The following is a 12,617-nucleotide window of genomic DNA, read 5'->3' as shown; positions in this document are numbered from 1 at the left end:
GAAACAAACCATAGAGATAGAATTTGGAGCTACTTTATTGTGTCAAGTTTCAAAGAGCTAGCACAAACCGTGTTTGATTTAGAGTTCCACCTACATGTATCCATATAGGAGAAAACAGAGTGAAACCTAAAAATTAAAACTGTTACTGCCAACGAACGGTTTAACCTAGAAGAACGAAATTTGGTGAGCCAAGTGGGATTGGGGTACTGATCATTACCTGAAAGTGTCATCAAGATTGGGTGAAAAAATGTGTGCTGAGATTTCAGGAAACTCGCAGTTTTTTGGAAGATTGGCAACCCCTTTCCATGAAAGTGATTTGCGCCAGTCTCTGCTTAGGGCTACATCAATAGGAAACAAACCATAGAGATAGAACTTGGAGCTACTTTATTGTGTCAAGTTTCAAAGAGCTAGCACAAACCGTGTTTGATTTAGAGTTCCAACTACATGTATCCATATAGGAGAAAACAGAGTGAAACCTAAAAATTAAAACTGTTACTGCCAAGGAACGGTTTAACCTAGAAGAACGAAATTTGGTGAGCCAAGTGGGATTGGGGTACTGATCATTACCTGAAAGTGTCATCAAGATTGGGTGAAAAAATGTGTGCTGAGATTTCAGGAAACTCATAGTTTTTTGGAAGATTGTCAACCCCTTTCCATGAAAGTGATTTGCGCCAGTCTCTGCTTAGGGCTACATGAATAGGAAACAAACCATAGAGATAGAACTTGGAGCTACTTTATTGTGTCAAGTTTCAAAGAGCTAGCACAAACCGTGTTTGATTTAGAGTTCCAAATACATGTATCCATATAGGAGAAAACAGAGTGAAACCTAAAAATTAAAACTGTTAGCGCCAAAGAGCGGTTTAACCTAAAAGAAAGAAACTTGTTGACCCAAGTGAGATGTGTTGTACTGATCATTACCTGAAAGTGTCATCAAGATTGGGTGAAAAAATGTGTGCTGAGATTTCAGGAAACTCTTAGTTTTTTGGAAGATTGTCAACCCCTTTCCATGAAAGTGATTTGCGCCAGTCTCTGCTTAGGGCTACATCAATAGGAAACAAACCATAGAGAGAGAACTTGGAGCTACTTTATTGTGTCAAGTTTCAAAGAGCTAGCACAAACCGTGTTTGATTTAGAGTTCTAACTACATGTATCCATATAGGAGAAAACAGAGTGAAACCTAAAAATTTAAACTGTTACTGCCAACGAACGGTTTAACCTAGAAGAACGAAATTTGGTGAGCCAAGTGGGATTGGGGTACTGATCATTACCTGAAAGAGTCATCAAGATTGGGTGAAAAAAATGTGTGCTGAGATTTCAGGAAACTCTTAGTTTTTTGGAAGATTGGCAACCCCTTTTTATGAAAGTGATTTGCGCCAGTCTCTGCTTAGGGCTACATCAATAGGAAACAAACCATAGAGATAGAATTTGGAGCTACTTTATTGTGTCAAGTTTCAAAGAGCTAGCACAAACCGTGTTTGATTTAGAGTTCCACCTACATGTATCCATATAGGAGAAAACAGAGTGAAACCTAAAAATTAAAACTGTTACTGCCAACGAACGGTTTAACCTAGAAGAACGAAATTTGGTGAGCCAAGTGGGATTGGGGTACTGATCATTACCTGAAAGTGTCATCAAGATTGGGTGAAAAAATGTGTGCTGAGATTTCAGGAAACTCGCAGTTTTTTGGAAGATTGGCAACCCCTTTCCATGAAAGTGATTTGCGCCAGTCTCTGCTTAGGGCTACATCAATAGGAAACAAACCATAGAGATAGAACTTGGAGCTACTTTATTGTGTCAAGTTTCAAAGAGCTAGCACAAACCGTGTTTGATTTAGAGTTCCAACTACATGTATCCATATAGGAGAAAACAGAGTGAAACCTAAAAATTAAAACTGTTACTGCCAAGGAACGGTTTAACCTAGAAGAACGAAATTTGGTGAGCCAAGTGGGATTGGGGTACTGATCATTACCTGAAAGTGTCATCAAGATTGGGTGAAAAAATGTGTGCTGAGATTTCAGGAAACTCTTAGTTTTTTGGAAGATTGGCAACCCCTTTCCATGAACGTGATTTGTGCCAGTCTCTGCTTGGGGCTACATCAATAGGAAACAAACCATAGAGATAGAACTTGGAGCTACTTTATTGTGTCAAGTTTCAAAGAGCTAGCACAAACCGTGTTTGATTTAGAGTTCCAACTACATGTATCCATATAGGAGAAAACAGAGTGAAACCTAAAAATTAAAACTGTTAGCGCCAAAGAGCGGTTTAACCTAAAAGAAAGAAACTTGTTGACCCAAGTGAGATGTGTTGTACTGATCATTACCTGAAAGTGTCATCAAGATTGGGTGAAAAAATGTGTGCTGAGATTTCAGGAAACTCTTACTTTTTTGGAAGATTGTCAACCCCTTTCCATGAAAGTGATTTGCGCCAGTCTCTGCTTAGGGCTACATCAATAGGAAACAAACCATAGAGAGAGAACTTGGAGCTACTTTATTGTGTCAAGTTTCAAAGAGCTAGCACAAACCGTGTTTGATTTAGAGTTCCAACTACATGTATCCATATAGGAGAAAACAGAGTGAAACCTAAAAATTTAAACTGTTACTGCCAACGAACGGTTTAACCTAGAAGAACGAAATTTGGTGAGCCAAGTGGGATTGGGGTACTGATCATTACCTGAAAGAGTCATCAAGATTGGGTGAAAAAAATGTGTGCTGAGATTTCAGGAAACTCTTAGTTTTTTGGAAGATTGGAAACCCCTTTCCATGAAAGTGATTTGCGCCAGTCTCTGCTTAGGGCTACATCAATAGGAAACAAACCATAGAGATAGAATTTGGAGCTACTTTATTGTGTCAAGTTTCAAAGAGCTAGCACAAACCGTGTTTGATTTAGAGTTCCACCTACATGTATCCATATAGGAGAAAACAGAGTGAAACCTAAAAATTAAAACTGTTACTGCCAACGAACGGTTTAACCTAGAAGAACGAAATTTGGTGAGCCAAGTGGAATTGGGGTACTGATCATTACCTGAAAGTGTCATCAAGATTGGGTGAAAAAATGTGTGCTGAGATTTCAGGAAACTCGCAGTTTTTTGGAAGATTGGCAACCCCTTTCCATGAAAGTGATTTGCGCCAGTCTCTGCTTAGGGCTACATCAATAGGAAACAAACCATAGAGATAGAACTTGGAGCTACTTTATTGTGTCAAGTTTCAAAGAGCTAGCACAAACCGTGTTTGATTTAGAGTTCCAACTACATGTATCCATATAGGAGAAAACAGAGTGAAACCTAAAAATTAAAACTGTTACTGCCAAGGAACGGTTTAACCTAGAAGAACGAAATTTGGTGAGCCAAGTGGGATTGGGGTACTGATCATTACCTGAAAGTGTCATCAAGATTGGGTGAAAAAATGTGTGCTGAGATTTCAGGAAACTCTTAGTTTTTTGGAAGATTGGCAACCGTTTCCAAGAACGTGATTTGTGCCAGTCTCTGCTTGGGGCTACATCAATAGGAAACAAACCATAGAGATAGAACTTGGAGCTACTTTATTGTGTCAAGTTTCAAAGAGCTAGCACAAACCGTGTTTGATTTAGAGTTCCAACTACATGTATCCATATAGGAGAAAACAGAGTGAAACCTAAAAATTAAAACTGTTAGCGCCAAAGAGCGGTTTAACCTAAAAGAAAGAAACTTGTTGACCCAAGTGAGATGTGTTGTACTGATCATTACCTGAAAGTGTCATCAAGATTGGGTGAAAAAATGTGTGCTGAGATTTCAGGAAACTCTTTTAGTTTTTTGGAAGATTGTCAACCCCTTTCCATGAAAGTGATTTGCGCCAGTCTCTGCTTAGGGCTACATCAATAGGAAACAAACCATAGAGAGAGAACTTGGAGCTACTTTATTGTGTCAAGTTTCAAAGAGCTAGCACAAACCGTGTTTGATTTAGAGTTCCAACTACATGTATCCATATAGGAGAAAACAGAGTGAAACCTAAAAATTTAAACTGTTACTGCCAACGAACGGTTTAACCTAGAAGAACGAAATTTGGTGAGCCAAGTGGGATTGGGGTACTGATCATTACCTGAAAGAGTCATCAAGATTGGGTGAAAAAAATGTGTGCTGAGATTTCAGGAAACTCTTAGTTTTTTGGAAGATTGGCAACCCCTTTCCATGAAAGTGATTTGCGCCAGTCTCTGCTTAGGGCTACATCAATAGGAAACAAACCATAGAGATAGAACTTGGAGCTACTTTATTGTGTCAAGTTTCAAAGAGCTAGCACAAACCTTGTTTGATTTAGAGTTCCACCTACATGTATCCATATAGGAGAAAACAGAGTGAAACCTAAAAATTAAAACTGTTACTGCCAACGAACGGTTTAACCTAGAAGAACGAAATTTGGTGAGCCAAGTGGGATTGGGGTACTGATCATTACCTGAAAGTGTCATCAAGATTGGGTGAAAAAATGTGTGCTGAGATTTCAGGAAACTCGCAGTTTTTTGGAAGATTGGCAACCCCTTTCCATGAAAGTGATTTGCGCCAGTCTCTGCTTAGGGCTACATCAATAGGAAACAAACCATAGAGATAGAACTTGGAGCTACTTTATTGTGTCAAGTTTCAAAGAGCTAGCACAAACCGTGTTTGATTTAGAGTTCCAACTACATGTATCCATATAGGAGAAAACAGAGTGAAACCTAAAAATTAAAACTGTTACTGCCAAGGAACGGTTTAACCTAGAAGAACGAAATTTGGTGAGCCAAGTGGGATTGGGGTACTGATCATTACCTGAAAGTGTCATCAAGATTGGGTGAAAAAATGTGTGCTGAGATTTCAGGAAACTCTTAGTTTTTTGGAAGATTGGCAACCCCTTTCCATGAACGTGATTTGTGCCAGTCTCTGCTTGGGGCTACATCAATAGGAAACAAACCATAGAGATAGAACTTGGAGCTACTTTATTGTGTCAAGTTTCAAAGAGCTAGCACAAACCGTGTTTGATTTAGAGTTCCAAATACATGTATCCATATAGGAGAAAACAGAGTGAAACCTAAAAATTAAAACTGTTAGCGCCAAAGAGCGGTTTAACCTAAAAGAAAGAAACTTGTTGACCCAAGTGAGATGTGTTGTACTGATCATTACCTGAAAGTGTCATCAAGATTGGGTGAAAAAATGTGTGCTGAGATTTCAGGAAACTCTTAGTTTTTTGGAAGATTGTCAACCCCTTTCCATGAAAGTCATTTGCGCCAGTCTCTGCTTAGGGCTACATCAATAGGAAACAAACCATAGAGAGAGAACTTGGAGCTACTTTATTGTGTCAAGTTTCAAAGAGCTAGCACAAACCGTGTTTGATTTAGAGTTCCAACTACATGTATCCATATAGGAGAAAACAGAGTGAAACCTAAAAATTAAAACTGTTACTGCCAAGGAATGGTTTAACCTAGAAGAACGAAATTTGGTGAGCCAAGTGGGATTGGGGTACTGATCATTACCTGAAAGTGTCATCAAGATTGGGTGAAAAAATGTGTGCTGAGATTTCAGGAAACTCTTAGTTTTTTGGAAGATCATCAACCCCTTTCCATGAAAGTGATTTGCGCCAGTCTCTGCTTGGGGCTACATCAATAGGAAACAAACCATAGAGATAGAACTTGGAGCTACTTTATTGTGTCAAGTTTCAAAGAGCTAGCACAAACCGTGTTTGATTTAGAGTTCCAACTACATGTATCCATATAGGAGAAAACAGAGTGAAACCTAAAAATTAAAACTGTTACTGCCAAGGAACGGTTTAACCTAGAAGAACGAAATTTGGTGAGCCAAGTGGGATTGGGGTACTGATCATTACCTGAAAGTGTCATCAAGATTGGGTGAAAAAATGTGTGCTGAGATTTCAGGAAACTCGTAGTTTTTTGGAAGATTGGCAACCCCTTTCAATGAAAGTGATTTGCGCCAGTCTCTGCGTAGGGCTACATCAATAGGAAACAAACCATAGAGATAGAACTTGGAGCTACTTTATTGTGTCAAGTTTCAAAGAGCTAGCACAAACCGTGTTTGATTTAGAGTTCCAAATACATGTATCCATATAGGAGAAAACAGAGTGAAACCTAAAAATTAAAACTGTTAGCGCCAAAGAGCGGTTTAACCTAAAAGAAAGAAACTTGTTGACCCAAGTGAGATGTGTTGTACTGATCATTACCTGAAAGTGTCATCAAGATTGGGTGAAAAAATGTGTGCTGAGATTTCAGGAAACTCTTAGTTTTTTGGAAGATTGTCAACCCCTTTCCATGAAAGTCATTTGCGCCAGTCTCTGCTTAGGGCTACATCAATAGGAAACAAACCATAGAGAGAGAACTTGGAGCTACTTTATTGTGTCAAGTTTCAAAGAGCTAGCACAAACCGTGTTTGATTTAGAGTTCCAACTACATGTATCCATATAGGAGAAAACAGAGTGAAACCTAAAAATTTAAACTGTTACTGCCAACGAACGGTTTAACCTAGAAGAACGAAATTTGGTGAGCCAAGTGGGATTGGGGTACTGATCATTACCTGAAAGAGTCATCAAGATTGGGTGAAAAAAATGTGTGCTGAGATTTCAGGAAACTCTTAGTTTTTTGGAAGATTGGCAACCCCTTTCCATGAAAGTGATTTGCGCCAGTCTCTGCTTAGGGCTACATCAATAGGAAACAAACCATAGAGATAGAATTTGGAGCTACTTTATTGTGTCAAGTTTCAAAGAGCTAGCACAAACCGTGTTTGATTTAGAGTTCCACCTACATGTATCCATATAGGAGAAAACAGAGTGAAACCTAAAAATTAAAACTGTTACTGCCAACGAACGGTTTAACCTAGAAGAACGAAATTTGGTGAGCCAAGTGGGATTGGGGTACTGATCATTACCTGAAAGTGTCATCAAGATTGGGTGAAAAAATGTGTGCTGAGATTTCAGGAAACTCTTAGTTTTTTGGAAGATTGGCAACCCCTTTCCATGAAAGTGATTTGCGCCAGTCTCTGCTTAGGGCTACATCAATAGGAAACAAACCATAGAGATAGAACTTGGAGCTACTTTATTGTGTCAAGTTTCAAAGAGCTAGCACAAACCGTGTTTGATTTAGAGTTCCAACTACATGTATCCATATAGGAGAAAACAGAGTGAAACCTAAAAATTAAAACTGTTACTGCCAAGGAACGGTTTAACCTAGAAGAACGAAATTTGGTGAGCCAAGTGGGATTGGGGTACTGATCATTACCTGAAAGTGTCATCAAGATTGGGTGAAAAAATGTGTGCTGAGATTTCAGGAAACTCGCAGTTTTTTGGAAGATTGTCAACCCCTTTCCATGAAAGTGATTTGCGCCAGTCTCTGCTTAGGGCTACATGAATAGGAAACAAACCATAGAGATAGAACTTGGAGCTACTTTATTGTGTCAAGTTTCAAAGAGCTAGCACAAACCGTGTTTGATTTAGAGTTCCAACTACATGTATCCATATAGGAGAAAACAGAGTGAAACCTAAAAATTAAAACTGTTAGCGCCAAAGAGCGGTTTAACCTAAAAGAAAGAAACTTGGTGACCCAAGTGGGATGTGTTGTACTGATCATTACCTGAAAGTGTCATCAAGATTGGGTGAAAAAATGTGTGCTGAGATTTCAGGAAACTCTTAGTTTTTTGGAAGATTGTCAACCCCTTTCCATGAAAGTGATTTGCGCCAGTCTCTGCTTAGGGCTACATCAATAGGAAACAAACCATAGAGAGAGAACTTGGAGCTACTTTATTGTGTCAAGTTTCAAAGAGCTAGCACAAACCGTGTTTGATTTAGAGTTCCAAATACATGTATCCATATAGGAGAAAACAGAGTGAAACCTAAAAATTTAAACTGTTACTGCCAACGAACGGTTTAACCTAGAAGAACGAAATTTGGTGAGCCAAGTGGGATTGGGGTACTGATCATTACCTGAAAGAGTCATCAAGATTGGGTGAAAAAAATGTGTGCTGAGATTTCAGGAAACTCTTAGTTTTTTGGAAGATTGGCAACCCCTTTCCATGAAAGTGATTTGCGCCAGTCTCTGCTTAGGGCTACATCAATAGGAAACAAACCATAGAGATAGAACTTGGAGCTACTTTATTGTGTCAAGTTTCAAAGAGCTAGCACAAACCTTGTTTGATTTAGAGTTCCACCTACATGTATCCATATAGGAGAAAACAGAGTGAAACCTAAAAATTAAAACTGTTACTGCCAACGAACGGTTTAACCTAGAAGAACGAAATTTGGTGAGCCAAGTGGGATTGGGGTACTGATCATTACCTGAAAGTGTCATCAAGATTGGGTGAAAAAATGTGTGCTGAGATTTCAGGAAACTCGCAGTTTTTTGGAAGATTGGCAACCCCTTTCCATGAAAGTGATTTGCGCCAGTCTCTGCTTAGGGCTACATCAATAGGAAACAAACCATAGAGATAGAACTTGGAGCTACTTTATTGTGTCAAGTTTCAAAGAGCTAGCACAAACCGTGTTTGATTTAGAGTTCCAACTACATGTATCCATATAGGAGAAAACAGAGTGAAACCTAAAAATTAAAACTGTTACTGCCAAGGAACGGTTTAACCTAGAAGAACGAAATTTGGTGAGCCAAGTGGGATTGGGGTACTGATCATTACCTGAAAGTGTCATCAAGATTGGGTGAAAAAATGTGTGCTGAGATTTCAGGAAACTCTTAGTTTTTTGGAAGATTGGCAACCCCTTTCCATGAACGTGATTTGTGCCAGTCTCTGCTTGGGGCTACATCAATAGGAAACAAACCATAGAGATAGAACTTGGAGCTACTTTATTGTGTCAAGTTTCAAAGAGCTAGCACAAACCGTGTTTGATTTAGAGTTCCAAATACATGTATCCATATAGGAGAAAACAGAGTGAAACCTAAAAATTAAAACTGTTAGCGCCAAAGAGCGGTTTAACCTAAAAGAAAGAAACTTGTTGACCCAAGTGAGATGTGTTGTACTGATCATTACCTGAAAGTGTCATCAAGATTGGGTGAAAAAATGTGTGCTGAGATTTCAGGAAACTCTTAGTTTTTTGGAAGATTGTCAACCCCTTTCCATGAAAGTCATTTGCGCCAGTCTCTGCTTAGGGCTACATCAATAGGAAACAAACCATAGAGAGAGAACTTGGAGCTACTTTATTGTGTCAAGTTTCAAAGAGCTAGCACAAACCGTGTTTGATTTAGAGTTCCAACTACATGTATCCATATAGGAGAAAACAGAGTGAAACCTAAAAATTAAAACTGTTACTGCCAAGGAACGGTTTAACCTAGAAGAACGAAATTTGGTGAGCCAAGTGGGATTGGGGTACTGATCATTACCTGAAAGTGTCATCAAGATTGGGTGAAAAAATGTGTGCTGAGATTTCAGGAAACTCTTAGTTTTTTGGAAGATCATCAACCCCTTTCCATGAAAGTGATTTGCGCCAGTCTCTGCTTGGGGCTACATCAATAGGAAACAAACCATAGAGATAGAACTTGGAGCTACTTTATTGTGTCAAGTTTCAAAGAGCTAGCACAAACCGTGTTTGATTTAGAGTTCCAACTACATGTATCCATATAGGAGAAAACAGAGTGAAACCTAAAAATTAAAACTGTTACTGCCAAGGAACGGTTTAACCTAGAAGAACGAAATTTGGTGAGCCAAGTGGGATTGGGGTACTGATCATTACCTGAAAGTGTCATCAAGATTGGGTGAAAAAATGTGTGCTGAGATTTCAGGAAACTCTTAGTTTTTTGGAAGATTGGCAACCCCTTTCCATGAACGTGATTTGTGCCAGTCTCTGCTTGGGGCTACATCAATAGGAAACAAACCATAGAGATAGAACTTGGAGCTACTTTATTGTGTCAAGTTTCAAAGAGCTAGCACAAACCGTGTTTGATTTAGAGTTCCAAATACATGTATCCATATAGGAGAAAACAGAGTGAAACCTAAAAATTAAAACTGTTAGCGCCAAAGAGCGGTTTAACCTAAAAGAAAGAAACTTGTTGACCCAAGTGAGATGTGTTGTACTGATCATTACCTGAAAGTGTCATCAAGATTGGGTGAAAAAATGTGTGCTGAGATTTCAGGAAACTCTTAGTTTTTTGGAAGATTGTCAACCCCTTTCCATGAAAGTCATTTGCGCCAGTCTCTGCTTAGGGCTACATCAATAGGAAACAAACCATAGAGAGAGAACTTGGAGCTACTTTATTGTGTCAAGTTTCAAAGAGCTAGCACAAACCGTGTTTGATTTAGAGTTCCAACTACATGTATCCATATAGGAGAAAACAGAGTGAAACCTAAAAATTAAAACTGTTAGCGCCAAAGAGCGGTTTAACCTAAAAGAAAGAAACTTGGTGACCCAAGTGGGATGTGTTGTACTGATCATTACCTGAAAGTGTCATCAAGATTGGGTGAAAAAATGTGTGCTGAGATTTCAGGAAACTCGTAGTTTTTTGGAAGCCTGGCAACCCCTTTCCATGAAAGTGATTTGAGCCAGTCTCTGCTTAGGGCTACATCAATAGGAAACAAACCATAGAGATAGAACTTGGAGCTACTTTATTGTGTCAAGTTTCAAAGAGCTAGCACAAACCGTGTTTGATTTAGAGTTCCAACTACATGTATCCATATAGGAGAAAACAGAGTGAAACCTAAAAATTAAAACTGTTACTGCCAAGGAACGGTTTAACCTAGAAGAACGAAATTTGGTGAGCCAAGTGGGATTGGGGTACTGATCATTACGTGAAAGTGTCATCAAGATTGGGTGAAAAAATGTGTGCTGAGATTTCAGGAAACTCGCAGTTTTTTGGAAGATTGGCAACCCCTTTCCATGAAAGTGATTTGCGCCAGTCTCTTCTTAGGGCTACATCAATAGGAAACAAACCATAGAGATAGAACTTGGAGTTACTTTATTGTGTCAAGTTTCAAAGAGCTAGCACAAACCGTGTTTGATTTAGAGTTCCAAATACATGTATCCATATAGGAGAAAACAGAGTGAAACCTAAAAATTTAAACTGTTACTGCCAACGAACGGTTTAACCTAGAAGAACGAAATTTGGTGAGCCAAGTGGGATTGGGGTACTGATCATTACCTGAAAGAGTCATCAAGATTGGGTGAAAAAAATGTGTGCTGAGATTTCAGGAAACTCTTAGTTTTTTGGAAGATTGGCAACCCCTTTCCATGAAAGTGATTTGCGCCAGTCTCTGCTTAGGGCTACATCAATAGGAAACAAACCATAGAGATAGAACTTGGAGCTACTTTATTGTGTCAAGTTTCAAAGAGCTAGCACAAACCGTGTTTGATTTAGAGTTCCAACTACATGTATCCATATAGGAGAAAACAGAGTGAAACCTAAAAATTAAAACTGTTAGCGCCAAAGAGTGGTTTAACCTAAAAGAAAGAAACTTGGTGACCCAAGTGGGATTTGTTGTACTGATCATTACCTGAAAGTGTCATCAAGATTGGGTGAAAAAATGTGTGCTGAGATTTCAGGAAACTCTTAGTTTTTTGGAAGATTGTCAACCCCTTTCCATGAAAGTGATTTGCGCCAGTCTCTGCTTAGGGCTACATCAATAGGAAACAAACCATAGAGATAGAACTTGGAGCTACTTTATTGTGTCAAGTTTCAAAGAGCTAGCACAAACCGTGTTTGATTTAGAGTTCCAACTACATGTATCCATATAGGAGAAAACAGAGTGAAACCTAAAAATTAAAACTGTTAGCGCCAAAGAGTGGTTTAACCTAAAAGAAAGAAACTTGGTGACCCAAGTGGGATTTGTTGTACTGATCATTACCTGAAAGTGTCATCAAGATTGGGTGAAAAAATGTGTGCTGAGATTTCAGGAAACACTTAGTTTTTTGGAAGATTGTCAACCCCTTTCCATGAAAGTGATTTGCGCCAGTCTCTGCTTAGTGCTACATCAATAGGAAACAAACCATACAGATAGAACTTGGAGCTACTTTATTGTGTCAGGTTTCAAAGAGCTAGCACAAACCGTGTTTGATTTAGAGTTCCAACTACATGTATCCATATAGGAGAAAACAGAGTGAAACCTAAAAATTAAAACTGTTACTGCCAAGGAACGGTTTAACCTAGAAGAACGAAATTTGGTGAGCCAAGTGGGATTGGGGTACTGATCATTACCTGAAAGTGTCATCAAGATTGGGTGAAAAAATGTGTGCTGAGATTTCAGGAAACTCGCAGTTTTTTGGAAGATTGTCAACCCCTTTCCATGAAAGTGATTTGCGCCAGTCTCTGCTTAGGGCTACATGAATAGGAAACAAACCATAGAGATAGAACTTGGAGCTACTTTATTGTGTCAAGTTTCAAAGAGCTAGCACAAACCGTGTTTGATTTAGAGTTCCAACTACATGTATCCATATAGGAGAAAACAGAGTGAAACCTAAAAATTAAAACTGTTAGCGCCAAAGAGCGGTTTAACCTAAAAGAAAGAAACTTGGTGACCCAAGTGGGATGTGTTGTACTGATCATTACCTGAAAGTGTCATCAAGATTGGGTGAAAAAATGTGTGCTGAGATTGCAGGAAACTCGTAGTTTTTTGGAAGCCTGGCAACCCCTTTCCATGAAAGTGATTTGAGCCAGTCTCTGCTTAGGGCTACATCAAT

Source organism: Spermophilus citellus (assembly GCF_964194105.1).
Source record: "Spermophilus citellus genome assembly, contig: SCAFFOLD_53, whole genome shotgun sequence".
In the NCBI taxonomy this organism is placed as follows: domain Eukaryota; kingdom Metazoa; phylum Chordata; class Mammalia; order Rodentia; family Sciuridae; genus Spermophilus; species Spermophilus citellus.
Note: the sequence above shows the minus strand (reverse complement) of the source record.